Source organism: Oncorhynchus mykiss, chromosome 22, assembly GCF_013265735.2.
Source record: "Oncorhynchus mykiss isolate Arlee chromosome 22, USDA_OmykA_1.1, whole genome shotgun sequence".
Taxonomy (NCBI): domain Eukaryota; kingdom Metazoa; phylum Chordata; class Actinopteri; order Salmoniformes; family Salmonidae; genus Oncorhynchus; species Oncorhynchus mykiss.
Window position 1 is genome coordinate 43,925,894 of NC_048586.1, and position 7,870 is coordinate 43,933,763.

Consider the following 7,870-nt stretch of genomic DNA (forward strand, 5'->3'; position numbering starts at 1 on the left):
TTTTTGGTCTTCCTGTGACATCAGGTGGTGTAGGTGTCCTGGAGGGCAGGTAGATTTCCCCCGGTGATGCGTTGTGCAGACTCTGGAGAGTCTTACAGTTGTGGGGGGGGGACAGTTGCCATACCAGGCGGTGAAACAGCCCGACAGGATGCTCTCGATTGTGCATCCATAAAATTATGTGAGTGTTTTTGGTGACAAGCCAAATTTCTTCAGCCTTCTGAGGTTGAAGATGCACTGTTGCGTCTTCTTCACCACGCTGTCTGTGTGTGTGGACCATTTCAGGTTGTCCGTGATGTGTACGGCGAAGAACTTTAAACCTTCCACCTTCTCCACTACTGTCCAATCGATGTGGATAGGGGGGTGATCCCTCTGGTGTTTCCTGAAGTCCACAATAATTTCCTTTGTGTTGTTGACGTTGAGAGTGAGTTTATTTTTCTGACATCACACTCTGTAGTGTCATCTGCAAACTTGATGATTGAGTTGGAGGCGTGCATGGCCAAGCAGTCATGGGTGAACAGGGGGTACAGGAGAGGGCTGAGAACACCCCCTTGTGGGACCCCAGTGTTGAGGATCAGCGGGGTGGAGATATTGTTTCCTACCATCACCACCTGGGGGCGTCCCGTCAGAAAGTCCAGGACCCAGTTGCACAGGGTGGGGTCGAGACCCAGGGTCTCAAGCTTAGTAACGAGTTCGGAGGGTACTATGGTGTTATATGCTGAGCTGTAGTCGATGAACAGGATTCTTACATAGGTATTCCTCTTGTCCAGATGGGTTAGGGCAGTGTGATTGCGTCGTCTGTGGACCTATTGGGGCGGTAAGCAAATTGGAGTGGGTCTAGGGTGTCAGGTAGGGTGGAGGAGATATGATCCTTGACTAGTCTCTCAAAGAATTTCATGGTGATGGAAGTGAGTGCTACAGGGCGGTAGTCGTTTAGCTCAGTTACCTTGGCTTTCTTGGGAACAGGAACAATGGTGGGCCTCTTGAAGCATGTGGGAACAGCAGACTGGGATAGGGATTGATTGAATATGTCCGTAAACACACCAGCCAGCTGGTCTGTGCATGCTCTGAGGACGTTTAACACGTTTAAATGTTTTACTCACATTGGCTGCAGTGAAGGAGAGCTCGCAGGGTTTGGTAGCGGGCCGTGTCAGTGGCACTGTATTGTCCTCAAAGGTTTTCTTTTTGTAACCCGTGATTGACTGTAGATCCTTAAAGCAAGCAAATAAGTTGTTTAGTTTATCTGGAAGCAAGACATCGGGATCCGCGACTGGGATGGTTTTCTTTTTGTAGTTCGTGATTGACTGTAGACCCTGCCACATACCTCTGGTGTCTGAGCCGTTGAATTGCGATTCGACTTTGTCTCTATACTGATACTTAGCTTGTTTGATTGCCTTGCGGAGGGAATAGCTACACTGTTTGTATTCGGTCAAGTTTCCAGTCGCCTCTCCCTGATTCGCGCTTTCAGTTTTACGCGAATGCTGCCATCCACCCACAGTTTCTGTTTGGGGAAGGTTTTAACAGTTGCCGTGGGTACAACATTGCCGATGCACTTGCTAATAAACTCAGAACATCTGGCCCCTCTGTTTTCTGTATCTTAGCTGTCTGAGCTGATCATGGAGTGGATAGAGGGTCCTCTTGGCAGAAATCCAGTTTTAGCAAGGGCAGCACCATTGAGGGCTTTCACCATTTTTTAAAAGTCTTGTCGCTAATTGGATAAAAAAGCTAGCAATAGACACCCTAAAGACCAAACATCTAAAGAATAAGCTACAGACCAGCCAAAAAGCTTGTAAGAGTTGTACTTACGCTTCCCCCTCATACTGATTTTTATTTTTTGTTTTTTATTTCACCTTTATTTAACCAGGTAGGCTAGTTGAGAACAAGTTCTCATTTGCAACTGCGACCTGGCCAAGATAAAACAGTTCAACACATACAACAATACAGAGTTAAACACGGCATTAACAAACTTACAATCAATAATACAGTAGAAAAATATATATACAGCATGTGCAAATGAAGTAGGATAAGAGCAGTAAGGCAATAAATAGGCCGAGGTGGCGAAGTAATTACAATATAGCAATTAAGCACTGGAATGGTAGAATGTGCAGAAGATGAATGTGCAAGTAGAGATACTGGAGTGTAAAGGAGCAAGATAAATGAATACATTTTGGGGATGAGGTAGATTGGATGGGCTATTGACCGATGAGCTACGTACAGGTGCAGTGATCTTTGAGCTGCTCTGACAGCTGGTGCTTAAAGCTAGGGAGGGAGGTAAGAGCCTCCAGCTTCAGAGATTTTTGCAGTTCGTTCCAGTCATTGGCAGCAGAGAACTGGAAGGAGAGGCGGCCAAAGGAAGAATTGGCTTTGGGGGTGACCAGTGAGATATACCTGCTGGAGTGCGTGATACGAGTGGGTGCTACTATGGGGACCAGTGAGCTGAGATAAGGCGGGGATGTACCTAGCAGAGACTTATAGATGGCCTGGAACCAGTGGGTTTGGCGACAAGTATGAAGCGAGGGCCAGCCAAAGAGAGAGTACAGGTCGCAGTGGTGGCTAGTATATGGGGCTTTGGTAACAAAACGCATGGCACTGTGGTAGACTTCATCCAAATTGTTGTGGAGGAGGCTGTTGGAGGCTATTGTGTAAATGACATCGCCGAAGTCGAGGATCACTAGGAAAGTCAGTTTTACGAGGTTATTTTTGGCAGCATGAGTGAAGAATGATTTGTTGCGGAAAAGGAAGCCGTTTCTAGATTTAACTTTGGATTGGAGATGTTTAATGTGAGTCAGGAAGGAGAGTTTACAGTCTAACCAGACACCTAGGTATTTGTAGTTGTCCACATGTTCTAAGTCAGAACCATATAGAGTAGTGATGCTGGATGGGCAGGCAGGTGCGGGCAGCAAACGGTTGAAGAGCATGCATTTCGTTTTACTTGCATTTAAGAGCAGTTGGAGGCCACGGAAGGAAAGTTGTATTGCATTGAAGCTCATCTGGAGGTTAGTTAACACAGTGTCCAAAGAAGGACCAGAGGTATGCAGAATGGTGTCGTCTGCATAGAAGTGGAACAAAGAATCACCAGCAGCCCGAGTGACATTATTGATGTATACAGAGAAGAGAGTCGGCCCGAGAATTGAACCCTGTGGCACCCCCACAGAAACTGCCAGAGGTCCGAACAACAGGCCCTCTGATTGTACATACTGAACTCTATTAGAGAAGTAGTTGGTGCACCAGGCGAGGCAATCATTTGAGAAACTAAGGCTGTTGAGTCTGACAATAAGAATGTTGTGATGGACAGAGTCGAAAGCCTTAGCCAGGTTGATGACTACGGCTGCACAGTACTGTCTCTTATCGATGGTGGTTATGATATTGTTTAGGACCTTGAACTTGGCTGAGGTGCATGACCAGCTTTGAAACCATATTGCATAGCGGAGAAGGTACGGTGGGATTCGAAATGGTCGGTAATCTGTTTGTAAACTTGGCGTTTGAAGACCTTAGAAAGGCAGAGTAGAATATATATAGGTCTGTAGCAGTTTGGGTCTAGAGTGTCTCCCCCTTTGAAGAGAGGGATGACTGCGGCAGCTTTCCAATTTATGGGAATCTCAGACGATACAGAAGAGAGGTTGAACAGGCTAGTAATAGGGGTTGCAACAATTTCGGCAGAACATTTTAGAAAGAGAGGGTACAGACTGTCTAGCCTGGCTGATTTGTAGGGTCCAGACTTTGCAGCTCTTTCAGAACATCAGCTATCTGGATTTGGGTGAAGGAGAAGTGGGGAGGTTTGAGCGAGTTGCTGTGGGGAGCGCAGGGCTGTTGACTAGGGTAAGGGTAGCCAGGTGGAAAGCATGGCCAGCCGTAGAAAAATGCTTATTGAAATTCTCGATTATTGTGGATTTATCGGATGGTAACAGTGTTTCCTAGCCTCAGTGCAGTGGGCAGCTGGGAAGAGAGGCTCTTATTCTCCATGGACTTTACAGTGTTCCAGAAATGTTTTGAGTTTGTGCTACAGGATGCAAATTTCTGTTTGAAAAAGCTACCCTTAGCTTTCCTAACTGCCTGTGTATATTTGTTCCTAACTTCCTTGAAAATGTGCATCTCACGGGGGCTGTTTGATGCTAATGCAGATCGCCACAGGATGCTTTTGTGCTGTTCAAGGGCAGTCAGGTATGGAGAGAACCAAGGGCTATATCTGTTCCTTGTTCCAACATTTTTGAAGGAGGCATGCTTATTCAAGTTGGCGAGGAAAGGCACTTTTAAAGAATAACCAGGCATCCTCTACTGACGGGATGAGGTCAATATCCTTCCAGGACACCCGGGAAGGCCTGCTTAGACACCCGGGAAGGCCTGATTAGAAAGGCCTCGCTCGCTGAAGTGCTTTAGAGAGCGTTTGACAGTGATGAGGGGTGGTCGTTTGACCGCAGACCCATTACGGATGCAGGCAATGATCACTGAGATCTTGGGTGAAAACAGCAGAGGTATATTTGGAGGGTGGTCTGTAGCAAGCGGCAACGGTGAGCGACTTGTTTCTGGAAAGATACATTTTTAAAAGTAGAAGCTTGAATTGTTTGGGTACAGACCTGGATAGTAAGACAGAACTCTGCAGGCTATCTTTGCAGTAGATTGCAACACCGCCCACTTTGGCAGTTCTATCTTGTCTGAAAATGCTATAGTTTGGGGTGGAAATTTCTGAGTTTTTGGTAGTTTTCCTAAACCAGGATTCAGACACGGCTAAGACATCCGTGTTGGCAGAGTGTGCTAAAGCAGTGAATAAAGCAATCGTAAGGAGTAGGCTTCTAATGTTAACATGCATGAAACCAAGGCTTTTACAGTTACAGAAGTCAACAAATGAGAGCACATGGGGAGTAGGAGTGGAGCTAGGCACTGCAGGTCCAGGATTAACCTCTACATCACCAGAGGAATAGATGAGAAGTAGAATAAGGGTACGGCTAAAGGCTATTAGAACTGGACGACTAGCATGTTTGGAACAGAGAGTAAAAGGAGCGATAGCATAGATTCAAGGCATAATGTACAGACTAAGGTATGGTAGGAAGAGAGTGCGCAGGGTAACGAGTAATGATGAGAGAGATATAGTCTCTGTCTCTCGTTTAATCAGGTGATGTCATCGCATATGTGGGAGGTTGAACAACCTTGTTGGTTAAGGCATATTGAGCAGGGCTAGAGGCTCTACAGTGAAACAAGACTGTAATCACTAACCAGAACAGTAATGGATAAGGCATATTGATATTAGGGAGAGGCATGCATAGCCAAGTGATCGTATGGGTCCAGTGAGTGGTTGGGCTGGCACGACGATTCAGACAGTTAGCAGGCCGGGGCTAGCAAGCTAGCGGTTAGCAGGCCGGGGCTGGCAAGCTAGCAGTTAGCAGGCCAGGGCTAGCAAGCTAGCAGTTAGCAGGCCGGGGCTAGCAAGCTAGCAGAAGGGTCTTAGAGGGACCGTCGTGACGTCGATAGACCAGTCGTGGATTAGTAGGGTTCCAAGTAGCAGAGGGGTCCAAGTCCAATTGGCAAAATGGGTATAGTGGTCCAAGAAACTGGCCGATGGATCAGCTAACAGTCAAATATGCTCTAGATAGCTAGCAGGCCATGGTTAGCAGAATGGGCCTTCAGGGGACATCGCGCCTGAGGGAGCTGTTGGAATCCTCGGGCAGATTAGTGTTATGGGTGGAAGATGGCACAGTGATGCCATCTGTTGGTAAATGTTCATTACTGCAACTCTTGGGTTTTACCGGGGTGCTTGAGATACCCGGATGTGTTGTGATGTACTGAACAAGACTGGTTACTCGCATCAATGCCTCTGTCTCGTCATTTAGCATTCAAACATGGTGTCAGAGTCGGATAACTAACCATGCTTTCCGCAAATTAGAGTCACCTGCTCTGGGTTACAAACAATGCTTATTTGTGTAAAATTTCGCCCGGAATTGGCCTTAAGCTAGAGTGAGTTTGCTAGTTAGCTTCAGTGTTGTTAGCACCGGTTAGACATGGCAGCGAACATTCCCCCTCCCGCCGTTATGAAGTTCAGTGGGGATTGGAGCACGAACTGGGATACGTTTAGAGGTGAATGGGAGGACTATGCGCTAGCAACGGGACTTCTGGAAAAGGAAGATGAAGTAGTGGCTGCCACTTTGAGGACTATAATGGGAACTGAATGCCGACACGTATACAAACACAACCTGAACCTAACAGCAGCACAGCAAGGTAACGCTATAGCTATTCTTGATGCTCTTGAACATTACTTTACGCCAGCAAAGAACGTCATCTACGAGCGTTATGTTTTCGGTCGTTGCAAACAGGAGGACGGGGAGTCCATTGACAGCTTTGTCACTAGGTTAAGGGAAAAGGCAGCTACATGTGACTATGGTGCTTTAAGAGATGAACTGATCAGAGATACGATTGTGCTTGGCATAACGGATGAGGGCACCCGCAGACGTCTGCTGAGAGAACGTGACCTGACGCTGGCCTTGGCAGTGGAGACATGCCGTGCAGCAGAGCTTACTGATATACGGATGAGGTCCATGGAGCTAGAAAGGCAACATACGGACAATGTAAATGCTACATTCAGGCAGCCAGTAAAGAAATTCCCCTTTGCCACAGCTAATGCTAATACTACAGCCAACTCTGCAGTAGACAACCCCAATACATGCCGATATTGTGGCATTTCTCATGGACGAGGAAAAGAACACTGCCCAGCCTATGGAAAAATATGCAAATCCTGTGGTACAGCTAATCACTTCGCAAGGGTCTGCATGAAAAGCAAGAGAAAGGAGGGTAAAGTGCACTCCATGGAAACAAACACAGATGAAGGGAACGACAGCACAGAGGATGTATATGCTAGCGAGTGCATAGGGGCAGTGAGGGCAAAAGGACAAAAGTGGTTTGTCACTCTGCTACTTAATAATAAACCACAGCAATGCCAGCTAGATTCAGGGGCCACATGCAACGTTATGAGCCTTAAAGACAAAAGGAGGCTCGCGCCCAGAGACAAACTCACACAGAGTAGCACCAAGCTGAAACTGTATTCAGGCCAGTTCATGACCTCTTTAGGCCTGTTTGTGACAGAGTGTGTTTTACGTGGCCAGAAATACACCCTTGAGTTTGAAATAGTTGAGGCTAGTCAACAGCCATTACTGTCAGGTTCTACATGCGAGCGCCTTGGACTTATTAACTTCACCATCCCAGCTGATCTTAACATTATAGACAAAGTCCAGGCTGGGCCCCTGAGCAAGGAGACACTCCTAAGCAAGTACCATGATGTCTTCAACGCACCGGTCGAGTCAGTTCCTGGGGAAGTCCACTTTGAGTTGGACGCAGAAATCCAGCCTGTCCAGTGTGCACCCCGCAATGTACCAGTGGCCATGAAAGCAGCTACGAAGGCTCAGCTTGACAAATACGAAGCAGATGGCCACATCATATCCGTCACCGAGCCTACGGACTGGATAAGTAATATGGTTATCGTCAAGAAACCAGACAAGCTACGGATATGCATTGATCCTAAACACCTCAACCGGGCTCTGCGACGTTCACATTACATTATGCCCACGTTGGAGGATGTTCTTTACAAGCTCCCAAAGGCCAGAGTCTTCACGCTCGTGGATGCCAGAGATGCCTTTCTGCAGTGCAAGCTCGACGAGCCCAGCAGCTACATGACCACCTTTTGGACACCCTGGGGCAGGAAGAGGTGGTTGAAGCTTCCGTTTGGTGTCTCCGTGGCTCCAGAGGTGTATCAGCGGAAACAGCATGAGCTGTTGATGGGACTTAGTGGCGTGGAACCCATAGCAGATGACATTCTCGTAGTGGGCTGTGGGGACAGTGATGAGGAGGCAGAATGTGACCATGACGCCAAGCTGCTGGCCCTGATGGT